The 21,124-nt window shown below is 32.2% G+C and overlaps 1 protein-coding gene across 1 annotated transcript in view; it reads right to left on the minus strand.

Moving 5' to 3' along the window:
• LOC127850143 (uncharacterized) overlaps positions 1-21,124 on the minus strand; it is a 341,679-nt gene that overhangs the window by 32,998 nt on the left and 287,557 nt on the right. The gene's annotated exons all lie outside the window — the stretch shown is intronic.

Consider the following 21,124-nt stretch of genomic DNA (forward strand, 5'->3'; position numbering starts at 1 on the left):
ACAACATTTCAATTTGACTGCAATATATGTGTATTCCGGCGTACATTGTATGCATATTACATAAGAATAATGCGATATCAGAATCAGTATTTCGTACAAATGAGAGTTACAATGCTATACGGTTAATATTTATAGAAAACACCTCAGCAGTGAATCAAGTCAATTTACAATATGCGTGAATATGCCACGTTTTATTCTGTTTGTTTTTTATTAAAACATCATCATTACATCTACATATATTATATATCGTTAATTCTTATATGAAGATTTTTAATCTAACACCATCAAGAGAATACGTACAGATATTTCGACATAATACTGTTTTAGTAGAAAACAAAATAAATGCATAAGAAATTATCAGAAGCTAAAACTTTGATCACGTTCCTGCAACAAGCCTTTCTATACAAAAAGACATAACAAAACTTTTTATTTATACTTTCTTTTCTTCCAGCAAGTCCAAATGAATAAACCAAACATGAAAATATATATAAAATACATTAATAAATATACTGCTAAGTATAAAGAAACAGATACAATTATGCACTATATTGTTGGCAACGCTACTTTTTCAACATAAGTATTTACAAATGTGATAATAATAGAAAGCATTTGTTTAATAATAGGATTTATTTTTATGCTTAGTTATTACAGTATTTATATGACAAAACATACATATTAATAAACTATTCAATTTAAGCAGTTGGATTTGTATTTTGAATCATCGTTAAGGTACCTCCATTTCGTTGGACAATTACGTGTATGCTATGCTGACAATATCATGGTACAGAAGTATACATTAACGAAAACGGTAATAAAAATAATATAACATATCACATCTTTAGGAATTGTGTTAACGAACATGATCAGAAATGACATGGACTTATTTCTATCATAAATAAACGCTGGAGCACCAGAGTTTCACTCTGATTTAATGAACGCATATTAAGAAAACGTAATATCCATGCTGAAAGTAAAACATGGTCCTGAATGGAGTGCATGGTAAACACGTGTAAACAAAAGTAATGCAACCCCCGGCATGTGTTTTTAAAAGGTCTTTGTTTAAAATCCCCAAGTTCTGGAAATACACACGCATGGAAATAATCAGTTTGTCCATGCAAGCAAAATAATTAAAATATTATGCTAAAATGAATATATTTTCCTACATACGTTTTGTATTTGCTTAACATGTATGCATATTCAAGCGTACACTGTATGCACATTACTTACCAATAAGGCGATATCAAAATCAGTTTTTCGCGCAATGAGAGTTACAATGCTATAAGGTTAATATTTCTCCAGAACACAGAAGTAATGAGTCAAGTCAATTTTAAATAGAGGTCAATATGTTTACCATTATTTGTTTGTGTTTTTATTTTAAAAAATGCATCATAAAATGTACATTCTTTATATATCGTTATATTTTATATGAATATATTTAGTTTGATATATTAAGATAATATAATACGCGTGCATATACTTCGACATTATACTGTTTCAGTTTAAAATATATCAATAAAAGAAATAATCAGAAGCTAAGCCCTTGATCACGTTGCTGCAACAAGCCCTAAATGCCAAAACAAAGATTTGTATTGATACTTTTATTTCTTCAAGCAAGTCCGAATGAATAAAACCTTACATAGCTTTGCACAAGGTGAGTAATGCAACCTAATGCTGAAAAAGTATATAAAATACATAAAATTAAAGCTATCCGTATAAGTATGAAGAATCAGATAAAATTATGAACTAGATTGTTGGCAATTCTACTTTCCCAACATTTGTGTGTACACATGTGATTATAAGAAAAAGTATTTGTTAAAGATAAGGATTTATTGTTTTGCAAAGTAATTTCAGTATTCATATGACTAAACATAAACATTGATAAACTATTTAATGGGTTTAAATGGTGATGTGATATTTTAGGTATGTACTTTTTTGTTGCCAAAATCATCGCTATAGACATATTTTTTATATTAGTTTTACTTAATTTATCCGACGATTAACATTAAAGCTTTCAGGTACTTCGACTTAATGCTGTTTTTAGGACATACCCATAGTACAGCCTCCTTTTCGTTGGACAATTACTTGTATGCTACGCTGAAACCCGGCATGGTACGTAAATATACATTCACAAAACGGTAATGAAATATAATATTATGAAAGATATCACAACTGTTGAATTTTGCTAACGTCCATGATCAGAAATTACATGTGCGGTAAAACATAACATTGCTATCATAAATAAAAGCTGGAGAAACTAGAGTTTTACTCTGATATAATGAAAACATACTGAAACAACGTTTAAGGAATGCTGAACATAAAGCATGGTCCTGAATGGATAACCGAGTATACGCTAGCAAAACACAAGTTATGTAACCACGGAAATATCTTTTAAAAAGCCCTTTGCTCTAATTCTCCCCAATGCTGGAAATATACACACTTAGAAAGAATCAGTTTGTACATGCAAGCGAAATAATTAAACTATTAAGGTAAAATGTACATATCCCTACATGCGTTGTTATGTCAATACCATATATGTTTATTCAGGCATACACTGTATGCAAATAACAGAAGAATACGGCGATGGCAGGATCAGATTCTCGTACAAACGAGAGCTACACTCTTATGAGGTTAATATTTATCGAGAACACATTAGAAGTGTTTCATGTCAATTTACAATATGCGTGAATATGTTGATGATTTTCTTTTTTTTTACAACATACATCATTTTATCTACATTATTATATTTCGTTGATTGTTATATCAAGATATTTTAGTTTGACACCATTACGAGAATGCGTTCATATTCTCTGACATAATACTGTTTTAGAATAAACCAATTAAATGCATCATAGAAATAAGCAGCAGCTAAAACGTAGATCAAATTGCTGCGACAAGCGCTTAATATAATAAAATGCCAACACAAAACTTTGTATTGATACTTTTTTTTCTTCCTGCAAGTTTCACTGAATTTAAACAGACATAACGTTGCACAATGTGGAAAATTCAACCTAATTTTTGAAATATAAATAAAAATACATAATAATAAACTTATCTTTCCAAGAATGAATTATCAGATCGAATTATGACATAGATTGTTGACAATGCTATTTTCTCAACATACGTGTTTTCTATCTGATTATAAGAGAAAGCATTTGTTCAAGAAAAGGATTTTTTATCTGCAAAGTTATTTCAGTATTTATATGACGAAACATAAAAATTGATAAACTATTTCATCTAAGCATTTGGATTTTTAATTTAACATCTTGTTAAAAGGTGATGTTCTATTTCAGGTGTGAAAGTTTTTGTTTCTTAATGCATTGTTATAGACTAATTTATTTATATAAATTGAACTTTAATCATCCGAAGACAAAAATAAAATCTTTCACGTACTTCGACTTAATGCTGTGTAAAGGGCATACCCATAGTACAGACACCTTTTCGTTAAACAAATACTTGTATGCTATACTGAAATCCATCATGGTACATAATTATACATTCACGAAAACTCAAATATAATATATAAAATATATCACAACTTTTGGAATTGTGTTCATGATCACATTGATTACATGTACTTTAAAACATGACATTTCTATCCTAAACTAATGCTGGAGCAACTAGAGTTTTACTCCTATAAAATAAATGCATATTTAAAAAACGGTATATGCATGCTGATCATAAAACATGGTCCTGAATGGATTACAGGCATAAACGAGAAGAACAAGTATGCAACCACAGAATATGTTTCAAATAGCGCTTTGTTTAAATGTCCCCCTAATGTTGGAAATACCCACACATAGAAAACATCCGTTTACTCATGCAAGCGAAATAATAAACTATTATAAATAAAATGTATATATCCATACATGCATTTTATTTGACTACCATATCTGTTTATTCCGGCGTACATTGCATGCATATTACATATGAATAAGGCGATATCAGAATCAGTATTTAGTACATGTGGGAGTTACAATTCTATAAGATTAATATTTATAGAGAACACCTCAGCAGTGAATCAAGTCAAATTACAATATGTGTGAATGTGACACGTTTTTTTTCTGTTTTTGTTAATAAAAAAATCATCATAATATCTACATTTATTACATATCGTGTATTCTTATATGAAGATATTTAATCTGACACCATCAAGAGAATACGTACATATACTTCGACATAATACTGTTTTAGTAGAAAACAAAATAAATGCATAAAATAATTATGAGAAGGTGAACCTTTGATCACGTTCCTGCAACAAGCCCTTATAATACAACATGACATTACACAACTTTTTATTTATATTTTCTTTTCGTCCAGCAAGTCCTAATGAATAAGACCAAACATGAAATGTATAAAAAATATATAAAAAACGTATCCGCTAAGTATGAAGAATCAGATAAAATTATGAAAGAGATTGTTGGCAATGCTACTTTTCCAACATCTGTGTTTAGAAATATGATTATTATAGAAAGTATTTGTTTAAGAAAAGGATTTATTTTTATGCCTAGTTATTACAGTAATTATATGACAAAACATACACATTAATAAACGATTTCATCTTAGCAGTTGGATTTTTATTTTAAATCATATTTAAGGAACTTCGACTTAATGCTGGTTTAAAGGCTAGCCAATAGTACAGCCTCCTTTTCGTTGGACAAGTACTTGTATGCTTTGCTGAAACCCAGCATGGTACGTAAATATACATTCATATAAACGGATTAAACTATATAAAAATATCGAAACTGTTACATTTTTGTTAACATACACGATCAAAAATTACATGTACTTTAAAAATAACTTTTGTATCCTTAATAAAGGCTTGAGCAACTAGAGTTTTACTCTTGTATAATGATAGCTTTTTTTTTAAATTTTAAAGGCATGCTGGACAAAACACATGGTCCTGAAGGGATTATAGGGTATACACGAGCAAACAAAACTTATAAAACCCCAGAAATATGTTTTAAAAAGCGCTTTTTCAAAATTCCACCTAATGCTGGACATACACACATATAAAAATAAAAAGTTTGTCCATGAAAGCGAAATTATTAAACTAATATGGTTAAATGAATATATTTCTACATGCGTTTTTATTTGACTACCATATTTGTGTATTCAGGCGTACACTCTATGCATATTACATAAAAATATTGCGATATAACAATCAGTTATTCGTACAAATGTGAGTTTTAATGTTATCAGGTTAATATTTATTCAAAACACATAAGTGGTGAATCAAGTCAATTAAAAATATGCGTGAATATATTCACGTTTTTCCTCTATAAAAAGTACAACATTAAAATCTACATTAACAATATATTGTTAATTTTTTATGAAGATAATTAAGTTATCTCTATCAAGAGAATGCTTTCATATTCTTCAACAGTATACTGTTTTAGTAGAAAACAGTATAGATGCATAACATAAATTATCAGAATCTAATATTATTGATCACATCGCTGCAAAAAGCCCTTAATATAATAATAACATGACAACACAAACTTTGTCTTAACCTTCCGGCAAGTCCAAATGAATGAAATCAAACATAACTTTTCACACTGTGCACTGTGAAAAATGCAACATAATTCTGAAAAAATATATATAAATACATATTAATAAAGCCATCCGTCGAACTATGGGTAATCTGAATTAATTATATTATGAAACAGATTGTTGACAATTGTATTTTCCAACATCTGTGTTTACACATGTGATTATAAGAGAAAGCATTTGTTTAAGAAAAAGATTTATTTCGGTATTAATATGTTACGTAATTGCACATTGCTCATGGCCGCCACGCCAAGAAAACGTGCCAAATCAAACCGCAGAAAATGTCTTACAACAACCACACAGCATTTTATTCCCAGGTACATAAACATAAAATTTACATATTTCCTATCTCATTCTTGATTGGTTGACTGTACTTTTCCCTTGATCCACTAAACCCCACCCTTGAATAACTCTTGTTTATTGGATGGATGCTCATGCATCTATCACAAGTCACAGCAGAAAAGTGCAATACACAGTTATCAACTTTGACCACTATGTTCGTGATGAATATGTGCAGATTATAACCTTTGGGAACATGAGACCTCGTTTAAATATATATTCACAAAAACGGTAATAAAATATATAAAAGATATCAAAACTGTTGATTAGTTGTTATCGTACATGATCAGAAATAACATGTACTTTAAAATATAACATTTGTAACCTTTATAAAGGCTGGAAAAACTAGGGTTGTACTCTTATATATTGATCGCATATTTTAAAAAAAGTTAAATGCATGTGGAACATAAAACATGGTCCTGAAAGGATTACAGGGTATACACGACCAAACAAAAGTTATAAAACACAACGAAAATGTTTTGAAAGACGACACAAATAAAAGCTTTCATGTACATCGACTTAATGCTGATATAAGGCTATACCCATAGTGCAGGCTCCTTTTCGTTAGAGAAATACTTGTATGCTATGCTGAACACCATCATGGTACATAATTAAACATGCACGAAAACGGTAATAAATAATATTAAAGATATCACAACTTTCGGAATTTATGTTAATGTACATTATCTGAAATTACATGTACATTAAATCTTAACATGTGTATCCGAAATAAACGCTGGAGCAACTAGACTTTTACTCTTATATAATGAAAGCATATTGAGAAAACGCTATAGGCATGCTAAACAAAAAACATGGTCCTGAATGGATTACAGGGTGTACATGTGTAAACATAAATTATGCAACCCCAGAATATGTTTTAAAAGTTATTGATAGAAAGGCTGTGCTGCTGGAGCAGCGGAAGTTTTACATTAGTATACTTCACAAAACACTTTGTTTAACATTCCCACTAATGCTGAATATACACAGACACAGACAGTGTGAGTATGTAAATTATATGCAAGCATAATAATTAAACTATTACAGAAAAAATGTATATATTCCTACAAGTTTTTTTAATTGCCTACCATGTACATGTATGCATATTCAGGCGTACCTGTTATGCATATCACATAAGTGTAGGTCGATATCAAAATCAGTATTCCGTTTAAATGAGAGTTACAATGCTATGATGAAATTATTTATGGATAACATGTAAGTAGTGAATGAAGACAACTTACAATATGCGTGAATATGTTGATGTTTGTTTTCTGTTGGGTGTTTAAGTTTATATATATCGTTAATTGTCATATCAAGCTATTATAAGTTGACCCCATAAAGAGAATGCGTTCATATTCTTTGACATAATACTGTGTCAGTAGAAAACCAAATAAATGCGTCAGAAATTAGCAGAAGCTAAAATTGTGATCACATTGCTGCTACAAGCCCTTGATATACTAAAATGACAACACAAATGTTTGTTTTCATATGTTGTTTTTCTTCAAGTCAGTATGAATTTATAAAACCAAACATAACATTGCACACTGTATAAAATGCAACCTAATGCTAAGAAAGTATATAATAGTACGTAATAATAAAACTATCTGTCTAAGAATGAATAATCAGATGTGATTATAAAGAAAAACTTTGTTTAAAAAAAGATTAATTTTATGCCAAGTTATTTCAGTATTAATATGATGAAACATACAAAATAATAAACTATTTCATCTTAGCAGTTGGATTTATGATTTAACATTAAGTTAAATGGTGATGTTCTATTTCAGGTTGAATGTTTTAATTTCTAAATGCATTGTTATAGACTAATTTATTTATATAAATTGAACTTAAATCATCCGACGACAAAAATAAATACTTTCACGAACTTCGACTTAATGCTGTGTTAAGGGCATCCCCATAGTACAGACTCCTTTTCTTTGGACAAATACTTGTATGCTATGTTGAAATCCATCATGATGCATAATTATACATTCACGAAAACTGAAATAAAATCAGTAAAAGATGTCACAACTATTGGAATTGTGTTAACGTTTATGATCACATAGATTACCTGTACTTTAAAATATGACATTTCTATCCTTAATAAATGCTGAAGCAACTAGAGTTTTACTATTATATACTGAATGCATATTTAGAAAACGGTATATGCATGCTGATCATAAAACATGGTCCTGAACGGATTACAGGGTATAAACGAGTAGAAAAATTATGCAACCACAGAATATGTTCTAAAAAGCGCTTTGTTTACAATTCCCCCTAATGCTGGAAATACTCACACAAAGAAAGTATCCGTTAGTTCATGCAAGCGAAATAAAAAAAACTATTATAATAAAATGTATATATTCCTACATGCATTTTTATTTGACTACCATATATGTGTTCAGGCGTACATTGTATGCATATAACATAAGAACAGGGCGATAGATTTCGTACAAATGAGAGCAACAATGCTAAGAGGTTACTATTTATCGAGAAATAAGTAGTGAATCAAGTCAATTTAAACTATGCGTGAATATGTTTTACGTTTGTTCTATTTTTATATAAAAAAATCATCACAACAACTACATTTATTATATGTCGTTACTTTTATATGACGATATTTAATCTGACACCATAACGAGAATGCGTTCATATACTTCGACATAATACTGTTAGCGTAGAAAACAAAATACATTCTTACGGCAAATAATCAGAAGCTAAAACGTTTTTCATATTGCTGCAAAAATTCCTTAATTTAATAAAATGAAAACACAACACTTTGTATTCATACGTTGCTTTTTTTATTCTTCCAGCAATTGCACACTGTGCAACCTAATGCTGGACATGTATATAAAAATAAATAATAATAAAATATCTTTCTATGAATGAATAAGCAGATCTAATAACCAACAAGATTATTTTTATTATTATACATATTTTAGAAAACGGTAACAAAAAACAAAACTTCAGGATACAAAGTATGCCATAACAAAATTGGGTACGAAAAAACATTTGGGTACGAAAAATACAGGGTATACACATGTAAACAAATATGCTTCCCTAGAAGGATTTTCAAAATAACAACCCGTCCTCAGGGGGGGATCCGGGATTTCTGGTTGGGGGTGGGGGGCGGGATATTCAAAGTTTTGCTGGTGGTCCAGGGGGGGCCGCTAGAACCTCTGGTGGGTGCAGGGCATAGCCCTGATAGGGGTCCAGCGGGGCGAAGCCCCCCGTAAGCTCCACAATTTTAGATTTAAAGGCTTTGACAACCACTTCTCGAGCATGTCACGCCTTATATACTTTCATCAAAGTACCTTCTTTTAATGCCAAAACAGTGCATAGTTGGGAAAGATCACAATTAATATTACTACGCAATGTTAGATTCAGTTAATTTAATGTGTTTTGTTTTAGTTTTATTTTAGGAATAAATTAAATTAAAAAATAGTGTAGGATAAATAGAATAATATGTTAGTGTGAATGCGTACTTAAATTTATCCCACTCGTCTCAGAAATGCTTACAAAGCTCGGCAAGCCTCGCCATGTAAACTTTTCTTCACTCGTGGGATAATTTTAAGTACACAATCACACTAACATAGTATTCTCTATATAGGTAATAGACCAATTGCCTGAACAGAAAGATGCGATGTAAACATTACAAAATACAAGACAAAATTGGAGCAAAACTTTTATCAGCGCTTTATTTAAAATTCCCTCCCAATACTGATTATGCATAAAAATAGATAAAAGAAATGCATCCATTGAAGCGAAATTATTAAATAGTAAAAAATAAGTATTGTTTAAAGTCCATTTGAAATATGCGTAAACGTGTGCACGTGTGCTGTCTGTTACTAAACATAACATCATAAATCAAAATGTACATTAATCAGATATCGATAATATAACATCAATTGATTTTTGACAATATAGGCGTATGCGTTCATATACTTCGACCAAATACTGGTTTAGGGGAAACCAAATTAAATACATCAATTCAATTAGCAGACTCTCAAACTTTGATCACGTTGCTGAAACACGTGCTTACTCTAAAATATTATCGGTAAACAATTTGTGTAAGGATAATGTTTTCCTCAAGCAAGTCCGTATGAATAAAACCAAACCTAACAGTGTACACTAGGTAAAACTGCAACTTAATTCTGAAAACACTGCAAAATATATACAAAAAGTTATCCGTCTGAGTATGAATTATCAGATCTAATTATTAACTAGATTCTTGGCGATGCTGTCTTCCCGAGGTCCGTGATAACAAATAGGATTGTAATAGAAAGCATTTATTTAAAAAAAAATGCTTGCAAATTAATTTTAGTTTGCATTAGACGAAACATTAAAATAAACAAACAGCTGTGTAATCGGATTTTAATTTGACATATCTTCAAATGTTGAAATGCTATATGATTTGTAGTCGGTGTTGTTGCCACAAATAGTGGTTATATATATATGTTTATGTAAAAACCAACCCTGCATTATTGAGATGTTAAACAATGAAAGCTTTTAGAGTATTCTGCATAATGCTGATTTAAGGGCATATCCATAGTACAGGCTCCGTTTTGCACAAATACGTGTATGCTGTGCTGAAATCCATCATGGTACATACTTATACATTCACAAAAACAGTCAAAAGATAAATACAGGATATAAAAACATTTTGAATTTTGTTAACATAATCAGAAATTACAAGTACTTTAAAACATTATATTTCTTTCCTAAATAAACGCTGGAGCAACTCTAGTGTTTTACCCTATTGTAATTAACGCATATTGCGAAATCGATATAGGCATGCTGAACATAAAAATAACAGCAGTTGGATTTTTAATTTTGCATCTTTTTATATGGTGATGTGCTATGTAAGGTGTGAACGTTTTGGTTGCCAAACTCATTGTTTTAGATTTATTTCTTTTTATAAAAAAAACACATAAATTATCCGACGACAAACATACAAGTTTTCAGGTACTTCGACTTAATGCTTATTAAAGGGCTAACCCATAGTAAGGCCTCCTTTACGTTGGACTGTACTTGTATGATATGCTTATACCCAGCATGGTACGTCAATATACATTCACAAAACGGTAATAAAATATATAAAATATATCAAAACTGTTGATTTTGTTGTTAACGTCCATGATCAGAAATAACATGTACTGTAACATATAACATTTGTATCATTTATAAAGGCTGGAGAAACTAGAGTTGTACTCTTAAATAAAGTTTACATATTTAAAAAAAACGTTAAATGCATGCTGAACAAAAATCATGGTCCTGAAGGGATTACAGGGTATACACGACCAAACAAAAGTTATAAAACCCCATGAACATGTTTGAACGACGACACAAATAAAAGCTTTCATGTACTTCGACTAAATGCTGATTTAAGGCCATACCCATAGTTCAGGCTCCTTTTCGTTGGAGAAATACTTGTATTCTATGCTGAACACCATCATGGTACATAATTAAACACGCACGAAACGGTAATAAATATTATTAAAGATATCACAACTTTTGGAATTTATGTTAACGTACATTATCAGAAAGTACATGTACATTAAATCATAGCATGCCTATCCGAAATAAACGCTGGAGCAACTAGAGATTTACTCTTATATAACGAAAGCATATTGAGAAAACGCTATAGGCATGCTGAACAAAAACATGGTCCTGAATGGATTACAGGGTATACACGTGTAAACATTAAGTATGCAGCCCCAGAATAAGTTTTATTAGTTATTGATGGGAATGCTGTGCTGCTGGAGCAGCGGAAGTTTTACATTAGTATACTTCACAAAACACTTTGTTTAAAATTACCACTAATGCTGTATATACACAGACATAGACAAAGTCAGTGCGTACATTACATGCAAGCATAATCATTAAACTATTATGGTAAAATGTATATACTCCTACAGGTGTTTTATTTGCCTACCATGTACATGTATGCATATTCAGGCGTACCCGTTATGCATATTACATAATAGTAGGGCGATATCAGAATAAGTATTCCGTTCAAATGAGAGTCACAATGATATAAGGAAATTATTTATCGAGATCATGTAAGAAGTGAATGAAGACAATTTAAAATATGCGTGAATATGTTAACGCTTGTTTTCTGTTGTTTATTTTTCCAATAAAATCATACATTCTACATTTATAAATATCGTTCAATGTCATATCCAGCTATAATTTGACATCATAAAGAGAATGCGTAAATATTCTTCGACATAATACTGTTTAAGTAGAAAACCTAATAAATGCGTTATAGAAATTAGCAGAAGCTAAAATTGTGATAACATTGTTTCTACAAGCCCTTAATGTAATATAATGACAACACAACACTTTGTATTCATATGTTGTTTTTCTTCCTGTCAGTATAAATTTATAAAACCAAACATAGAATTGCACACTGTGATAAAAATGTGGGAAAGTATATAAAAGAACTTATTAATAAAACTATATGTCTTAGAATGAAAAATCAGATGTTATTTTGAACTAGATTGTTGACAATGCTATTTTCCTGACATCTGTGTTTACACCTGTGATAATAGAGATAAAAAATATTTAAAACAACATAAATGTGTATGCATAGTTATTTCAGTAATAATATGGCGAAACATAAAAATTAATAAACTATTTCATCTAAGCAGTTGGATTTTTAATATAACATCTAGTTTAATGATGATGTTCTAGTTCATGTTGAATGTTTTTGTTTCTAAATGCATTGTTATAGACTTATTTATTTCTATAAATTGAACTTAAATCATCCGACGACAAAAATAAAAGCTTTCACGTACTTCGACTGAATGTTGTCTAAATGGCATACCCATAGTACAGAAGCTTTTTCGTTGGACAAATAATTGTATGCTTTGCTGAAATCCATCATGGTACTTAGGTATAAATTCACGAACACTGAAATTAAATATATTAAAGGGATCTTTTCACCGAATGGTAAATTGACAAAATTGAAAAAAGTTGTTTCAGATTCGCAAATGTTCGGTTTAGTTATGATATTTGTGAGGAAACAGTATTACTGAACATTTGCCATCGTCTAATATAGCCATTATATGCATCTTTTGACGATTTAAAAACCTAAAAATTATAAAGCGTTGCAACGCGAAACGATTGAATAATTTGGAGAGTTCTCTTGTTGTCGTTTAAATTTGTAAAACTACGAAGATTGCTTACATAAGGTATAAAATACGCATATTATGTATGCTTGGCAGGATAGCTCAGTTGGCAATGCGTTTTTACTTAAGGATTCCGGGGGTCACTGGTTCGAGCCCTGCTGCGGGCTACTTTTTTTCCTTTTTTAAATTTTATTTTTGATTTTTTACTGGAGCTTTTAAAATTTAATGTTTACATTTATCAATATAAAGCATTTAATGACAAACTTCAAAACATGCCAAAATCTGTGAAAAGGCCCCTTTAAAGATATCAAAACTTATGGAATTGTGTTAACGTTCATGATAACATAGATTACATGCACTTTAAAACATGACATTTCTATCATAAATAAATGCTGGGGCAACTAGAGTTTTACTCTTATATAATGAATGCATATTTAGAAAACGGTATATGCATGCTGATCATAAAACATGGTCCTGAATGGATTACATGGTATAAACGAGTAGACAAATTTTGCATCCGCAGAATATGTTCGAAAAAGCGCTTTGCTTAAAATTCCCCCTCATGTTGGAAATACTTACACATACAAAGAATCCGTTTGTTCATGCCCGCGAAATAATAAGCTTTTATATTTAAATATATATATTCCTACATGTAATTTTATTTGACTACCATATATGTGTTAAGGCGTACACTGTATGCATATTACATGAGAACAGGGCGATATATTTCGTACAAATGAGAGTAACAATGCTAAGAGGTTACTATTTATAGAGAAATAAGAAGTGAATAAAGTCAATTGACAATATGCGTGAATATGTTTACGTTGTTCTGTTTTTATTTTTATAAAAACATCAAACAATTTAAATTTATTATATGTCGTTACATTTTATATGACGATATTTAATCTGACACCATAAAGAGAATGCGTTCATATACTTCGACATAATACTGTTTGCGTAGAAAGCAACATACATTCTTACATAAAATAATCAGAAGTTAAAATATTGCTGCAAAAAGCCCTTAATATAAATAAATGAAAGCACAAAACTTTGTATTTATTTGTTGTTTTTTCTTCCCGCAATGGCACACTATGCATAAAATGCATAAATGTATGTTAAATGCAATATGCATTAAAATGCGGGGATATCTAGTTGCACCATTTGCATGCAGCGTATAACGATTGTCTGGGCATGCGCTACTGTGTGGTCAATTATGGTAATTTTCACATTTTGCGGGGGAATCCGGATATAGTTATGGTACTTTTCACATTTTGCCGGGGATTGCGGAAATAGTCGCTGCATCACGATTGGCTGATTTATGGTGAAAACACACTAAGATATTTGCTTCCCGTGGTGATTCAATCGGGACACCTCGGACAATTCCGCCATATCGGCGAGACGGTGTGGTGTAGCCCACTGTCCGATGCGTTCAGATTGGTGGTGATTGTCGAAAGTAGTGCCTATTTGTAAAGAGGTCTCTTTCTCTTCTGGATGAAAAGCCATTTCGCGATCGCGCCCATTCCTTTAGTGGTTATCAACTGTTTCCTAAGTGTGTCTGCAACATGTATTTCATTGGCAGCGACGTTGACAGACGAGAGTTTGTGGTGCATTTTAGTACAGGTCGAAATCTCACTGCCGAATCTCCGAGTTCGCTTGTATTTGGGCGAATGGGATTTTCTTAGAAGCTGCGTGTCATACGTTTTTGATTGCATCTTTCGGAATAAGATCGGTTGATCTTTAAAACTGATACTAGCCTTGCACACGCTGATGTAAAGAAAAGGCTGGACAAATGCCATAAACGTCCATCTTTGGACCCTTTGGTTATTGGATGCAGTGTAAACTAAATAATAACTGCGTAAACATGCCATTCGATATAATCTTGACCAGTCAGGCAGCCCCAAATCGCATACAGTTTGAGGCTGCCTGGCTGGTCACTGTTATGCCGCTGGACCCGACGTGGGTTTTCTCATTTTCCCAGAGTGTAACGAGCATTTTGTCCTGTGTATCAATCAGTGTATAATCAACGATGTTAATAGCAGTCAATGCCGGTTGCTGTTTAAAAGAACACACTGATAATGTCGTCAGAGATTCGTAACTAACGACCGCGTTGTAGAACATCGGGCCAAGATTCACCCATGGAAACCAATCGGCAAACCTATTTCGCTTTCCGGGTTATTTAAAACTCGAAACACCTGCATTAAATATGAGTCGCATAATGGGGGAAAACCGGACTTTATGCATGTGCGTAAAGCGTCGTCCCAGATTATCCTGTGCAAACCGCTCATGCATTAAGCCGTGTTTTCCTTTCATGCGACCCTATTATATCTATATCTCAGCTGTCACGAAATGCTTACCAGTAAGTACTGCATCAGCACAATTCATTTGAAAGACAAAATGAGCCTCGCTATGGGAAAAAAGGGCTACGCATGTGCATGTCCTTTCAGCGCAGTGGTTGGTATACACGCTTCTCACCAAGGCGATCCGGGTTCAATCCCAGACTCATTTTTGGCATAACGCGAGTAATTTAGTTTCTTTACTATAGTGTTTACGTTTTTTTATAATGCAAAACTGTTTGATAGAATTAAGAACATGATATTGAAGCGATATATGCGGAATGTTATGCCAGTAACATTTGAACCATAACCTTGTTTGAAAGTAAAAAAAAAATACTTTAAAATTAAACAATCAGATGTTTAAATCTATATGCCTATGACCACGCTGATCACGAATTCGTTGGAATTTTTTAAATATCTAAAGCCGTTCAAACGTTATGCATTAAAAAAAAAATCAAAAAATACATATGTATCATATAATACAATTTTTTGTTGTTGTTTTTTTATAAAACATAAACAGTTTATAGTGTTGTTTGAAAGTTTGAAAAAAAAATGAGAAAAAAGAAAAAAGTTATAATCAAAACATATTTTGCATTAAGCACCCTTTTTATAGACCGTCCCATTTACGTGCACAATTGAAATACGCTCGCTCGCTCTCTCGTTCGCTCCATCGAAATCAAACAATAAGATAGTGAAATCTATATGAATTTGACTCGCTGTATCCGAATCCGTTGTTAATTTTCCGATATCTTGATCCGAAAAAAAATTATTGAGTTTAAATGGTAAAATTCGATAAGAATGCAGCACACTTTTAACAGAAGCTCAAAATCCAGTATACCTTAAAATCCAGTGAAATAAAACAATCAGATAGTCCAATCGATGTGATTTTGTCTACCTGAACCCGATTCCGATGCTACTTTTCCGATATATTGAACCGTTAAAGAATTATTGATGTTAAATGGTGCCGTTCGATAAGAATGCAGCAACCTTTTAAAGTAACATTACTACTCAAAATCAACGAAAATTTCGTACACTATTTCGTAAAATAAACTTAATCAATTAAAAATCATTGTTCCTTGTGGCAATTGCCGAAATTTCAGCGCCAGGTATGATAAAATAGATGTCTGTAGATACCAAAATGCTCGTTTTTATTATTGTTTTGCATATTTAATTCCATTTTAATTTCCCGCAACGATATCTATTCATACGACACATGAACACTAACATGGTGTTCGTGTGTCGTATGAATAGATATATTCGCGGGAATAATGCCTTAACAGAAAATAATACATTTTAAATAGATGCATACTAATCACTCATTTAGTCACTCACTCAATCACTCACTCACTCACTTACAGTCAGTCACTCACTCAGTCAGTCACTCAATCACACAGTCACTCACTCAGTCCACCAGTCATTTAGTTTCTCGGATCAAGATTTTGGTATTAATTATCGGATACAGTTAGCCCTTAAATAATAGTGTAAGTTCGTTCGCACTTTTGTGTTTGAAAAGTCTTTTCGCTCAGCTCAAGGCAATATTGATAACAACAAGTGAGTGTCTGTAATATTAATACACTGATGTGTGTATTAATTTTCATATTTTCAGTATAACCATGTCGAGTGTCGAAATAATTATTAGAAATTGTCAGTCGCTATAAAATGGTGTCAGTCATTATTGGGCGCTGTCAGTCTTTATAACACGTTGTCAACCAGTATTAGGCGTTGTCAGTCGCTATAACACGTTGTCAGTCATTATTAGGCGCTGTCAGTCGCTATAGTACGTGGTCAGTCGTTATGAGGCGTTGTCATTTATTATGAGGCATGATCAGTCATTATGCGGCGTTTTCAGTCATTATAAGGCGTGATCAGTTGCTATTAGAGATAATCAGTCGTTTTGAGCCGTTGTCATCAATTATGAGGCGTGGTCAGTCATTATATCCATTTATATTCGTGTAGTGCACCGATTGTAATAATGCATGCATATAGGGTCAGTGTACTCATTTACCTTTCTTTACAGTGACTGTCTGGTTAGCACAGTGGTTAGTATACGCGTTCATCACCAAGGCGGGTTCAATCCGAGCTTGCTTTTAAAAGAGGATGAAGTGTGAAACAGTGATGTGGAAGCGCAGTATACGACTAGTGAAATATGAATGGCGATCCAAATACAATGATGTCGTGTTCTGAGAAAACTGGGCATAATTCATGTGCGTAAAGTGTCGTCCCAGATTAGCCCGTGCAGTCCACACAGGCTAATCAGGGACGACACTTTCCGCTTAAACTAGATTTTCGGTAAAAAGGGACTTTCTTCAAACGAAATATACCATTAAAGCGGAAAGTGTCGTCCCAGATTAGCCTGTGTGGACTGCACAGGCTAATCTGGGACGACACTTAACGCACATGAATTATGCCCAGTTTTCTCAGAACACACCACAATGTGTGAGACTAGTTACTTCTTGAAAACGTTACTGGCTCTGTTGTTCATTGTTTCGTCCTTATATTTTAAGAATGTGTTCATTGTAGTTAATGTTTTGATATGACTGTCAGTGAGAATTAATTATTGTAATTTGAATAAATCAAATTACTTGTAATTTTATGTTTTACACAAACAAATCATTTAAGTAGAGCTGTTACTTTCATACGACATTTGGCCCTGTCTCAGAATAATTATTGTAAGCAGGAGTAATTGTTGTTTGCTAATGTGGTATTACGAGTGTGTATTAAAATTGTGAATATAAAATGAAACTGTCCACTTGTTTTGTCGCTTAATATCTTAGTGAAAAGATACATATTTCCGTGAAATCAAATAATTACATTTGTATCTCCATTGAGCACAAAATACTCATGGTGAGTTGTTGTGGTCATTCTATATCCGGCATCTGTTGTGTGTCGCCAACGTTTATCACTCTAGACGCCAAATTTTATATCGAATCTTGATGAAACTTGCTCAGAATGTTTATCTTGACAATATCTAGGCCAAGTTCAAATCTTGGTTGTGTGTGAACAAACTAGGTCACCAGGTAAAAGCATAGAAAATACTTGTAACTACTAAAGTGGTAACATTAATGGCTCAATCTTGATAAAACTTGCTCAGAATGTTTATCTTGACAATATCTAGGTGGAGTTCAAATCTTGGTTGTGTGTGAACAAACTAGGTCCCCAGGTAAAAGCATAGAAAATACTTGTAACTACTAAAGTGGTAACATTAATGGCTCAATCTTGATAAAACTTGCTCAGAATGTTTATCTTGACAATATCTAGGTGGAGTTCAAATCTTGGTTGTGTGTGAACAAACTAGGTCCCCAGGTAAAAGCATAGAAAATACTTGTTACTACTAAAGTGGTAACATTAATGGCTCAATCTTGATAAAACTTGCTCAGAATGTTTATCTTGACAATATCTAGGTGGAGTTCAAATCTTGGTTGTGTGTGAACAAACTAGGTCACCAGGTAAAAGCATGGAAAATACTTGTAACTACTAAAGTGGTAACATTAATGGCTCAATCTTGATAAAACTTGCTCAGAATGTCTAGTTTTAGAATATCTTTGCAAAGTTTGAGTCTGGTTATTGTGCATCCAAAAACCAGATCACCAGTCATAAGAAGCAACATGAAAATGGCTTTTGCAACCAGCAAGTGAGGTAAATGGTGTACCTACTGTTACATGAAATAAGGTGAGGGTCTGAGAGCCATCATAGCCATCTTTTACCGGGTGGAAGTACAGAATAAAGCTCAATAATGGGAGAAAAATCCTTCCAAAATAGTAACAAGACTTTACTTGAATTAAACTGCATTGACATTACAATATGATATTTAGTTTGAATTGAAAAACTAAACTGTTCCACAAATGATTTATTCAATAAAAAGTCTACAACAATGTTACCGATGGTATAAAATAACAGATCATGCAATGTATAAATAGATATAAACATAAATGGAAACACTTTAGTAAAAATGATTGTACAAGTGTGTACAAAAAATATCATTTATTTAATGAAGATCATTAATAGAAACTCTTATATATTGTGCTTTGTCGTTTTTATATGTTATATAGTAACAAAAATTAATCTTTCTTTGACATGTATGCATTGATATAATAAAATACTATTTTGATAAATGCCTTCGGATCTATATAATCCTATAACAAGGTTAAATATACACGATAACAGCCCACATATTGACCGTCATGTTTTCATTGATCTTATGAAACAAGTTCTCAAACAAAAAGTTTGAATTCAGGACACAATTGCAGCCTGTAAATTCTATTAATAGAGTTCACTAGTATAAAGGCTCTTTTTGCATGCTTAACTTTAATAGAAGGACTATTTCACGTTTTGGAAAATTGACAAAATTGAAAAAAGTTTCAGATTTGCAAATTTTCGTTCAAGTTATGATATTTGTGAGGGAACAGTATAACTGAACATTAAACATGCTCTAAAATATCCAATATAGGCATCTTTTTACGGTTTAGAAACCTGAAAAATTATTAAAGCGTTACAAAACCAAAGCGCTTGAATAATTTGGTGAGTTCTGTAACAGTTATTTGTGTAATATTACTGGGATTGCTTATATAAAATATTAAGTTCCATTAACATCATATGAGCTTAAATGGCCGAGTGGTTTAGGTGCCAGACTTTTACTCCAAGGGTCAGAGGTTCAAGCCAAGTTGAGAATTACTTTTTTATTTGTGTATGACCCCAAAGGTGGGCATATAGTGATCGCACTGTCCATCCGTCTGTCTGTCCTTCCGTTACACTTTTGTGTTTAGGTTTCGAAAAATGCTAATAACTTCTATGTCCCTTGAGATAAAACCTTCATATTTGGTTATCATGTGTATATGGACAAGGCCTTTTCATACGCACAAAAATGTTGACCCCTGTGACCTTGACCTTGAACTAAGGGTCAGCGTTTAGGTTTTGAAATCTGCATTTAGGTTTCGAAAAATGCTCATAACTTCTATCAGTGTTTATAGGGGGCATATGTCAGCCTATGGTGACAGCTCTTGTTTTATTTTATTATTGTGTTTTACGGGAGCTCTTTATTAAAATGATTACATTTATCAATATATAAAGCCTTTATTGACAAACCTCAATACATGCCAAAATCTGTGAAAAGGTCCCTTTAAGGTAAATCATCAAGAATTACCAAGTCTGTAAAGTAGTTGACAGCAAAAATGAATGCACTTAAAATTTTGATCACTTCATTAATTTAAGTATTAAAACTAAAAATATGGACGATTCATTTTATACACTAGTCTCCAAACGGACAAATACATGTATATGAACACCAGGAAATTGGCTTAGACATATCGTGCATATATGAACAACTTAATGATAAGGACATTCATATTAAATACAAGTGTTTACAAAACATATACTTCAATAAAAAATGTACAGAAGTACAAAGAACAATACAACATCAATAAATACTTAAAATAACATATAAACAAGGGCTGTTTGTAAAACATGCATGCCCCCCATATAGGCTGTCAGTTGTAGTGGCAGCTATTGTGTGAATACGTTTTGTGTCACTGTGACCTTGACCTTTGACCTAGTGACCTGAAAATCAATAGGGGTCATCTGCCAGTCATGATCAATGTTCCTATGAAGTTTCATGATCCTAGGCGTAAGCATTCTTGAGTTATCATCCGGAAACCATTTTACTGTTTTGAGTCACTGTGACCTTGACCTAATGACCTGAAAATCAATAGGGGTCATCTGCCACTCATGATCAATGTGTACCTATGAAGTTTCATGATCCTAGGCCTAAGCATTCTTGAGTTA

This window comes from Dreissena polymorpha, chromosome 11 (assembly GCF_020536995.1).
Source record: "Dreissena polymorpha isolate Duluth1 chromosome 11, UMN_Dpol_1.0, whole genome shotgun sequence".
NCBI lineage: Eukaryota > Metazoa > Mollusca > Bivalvia > Myida > Dreissenidae > Dreissena > Dreissena polymorpha.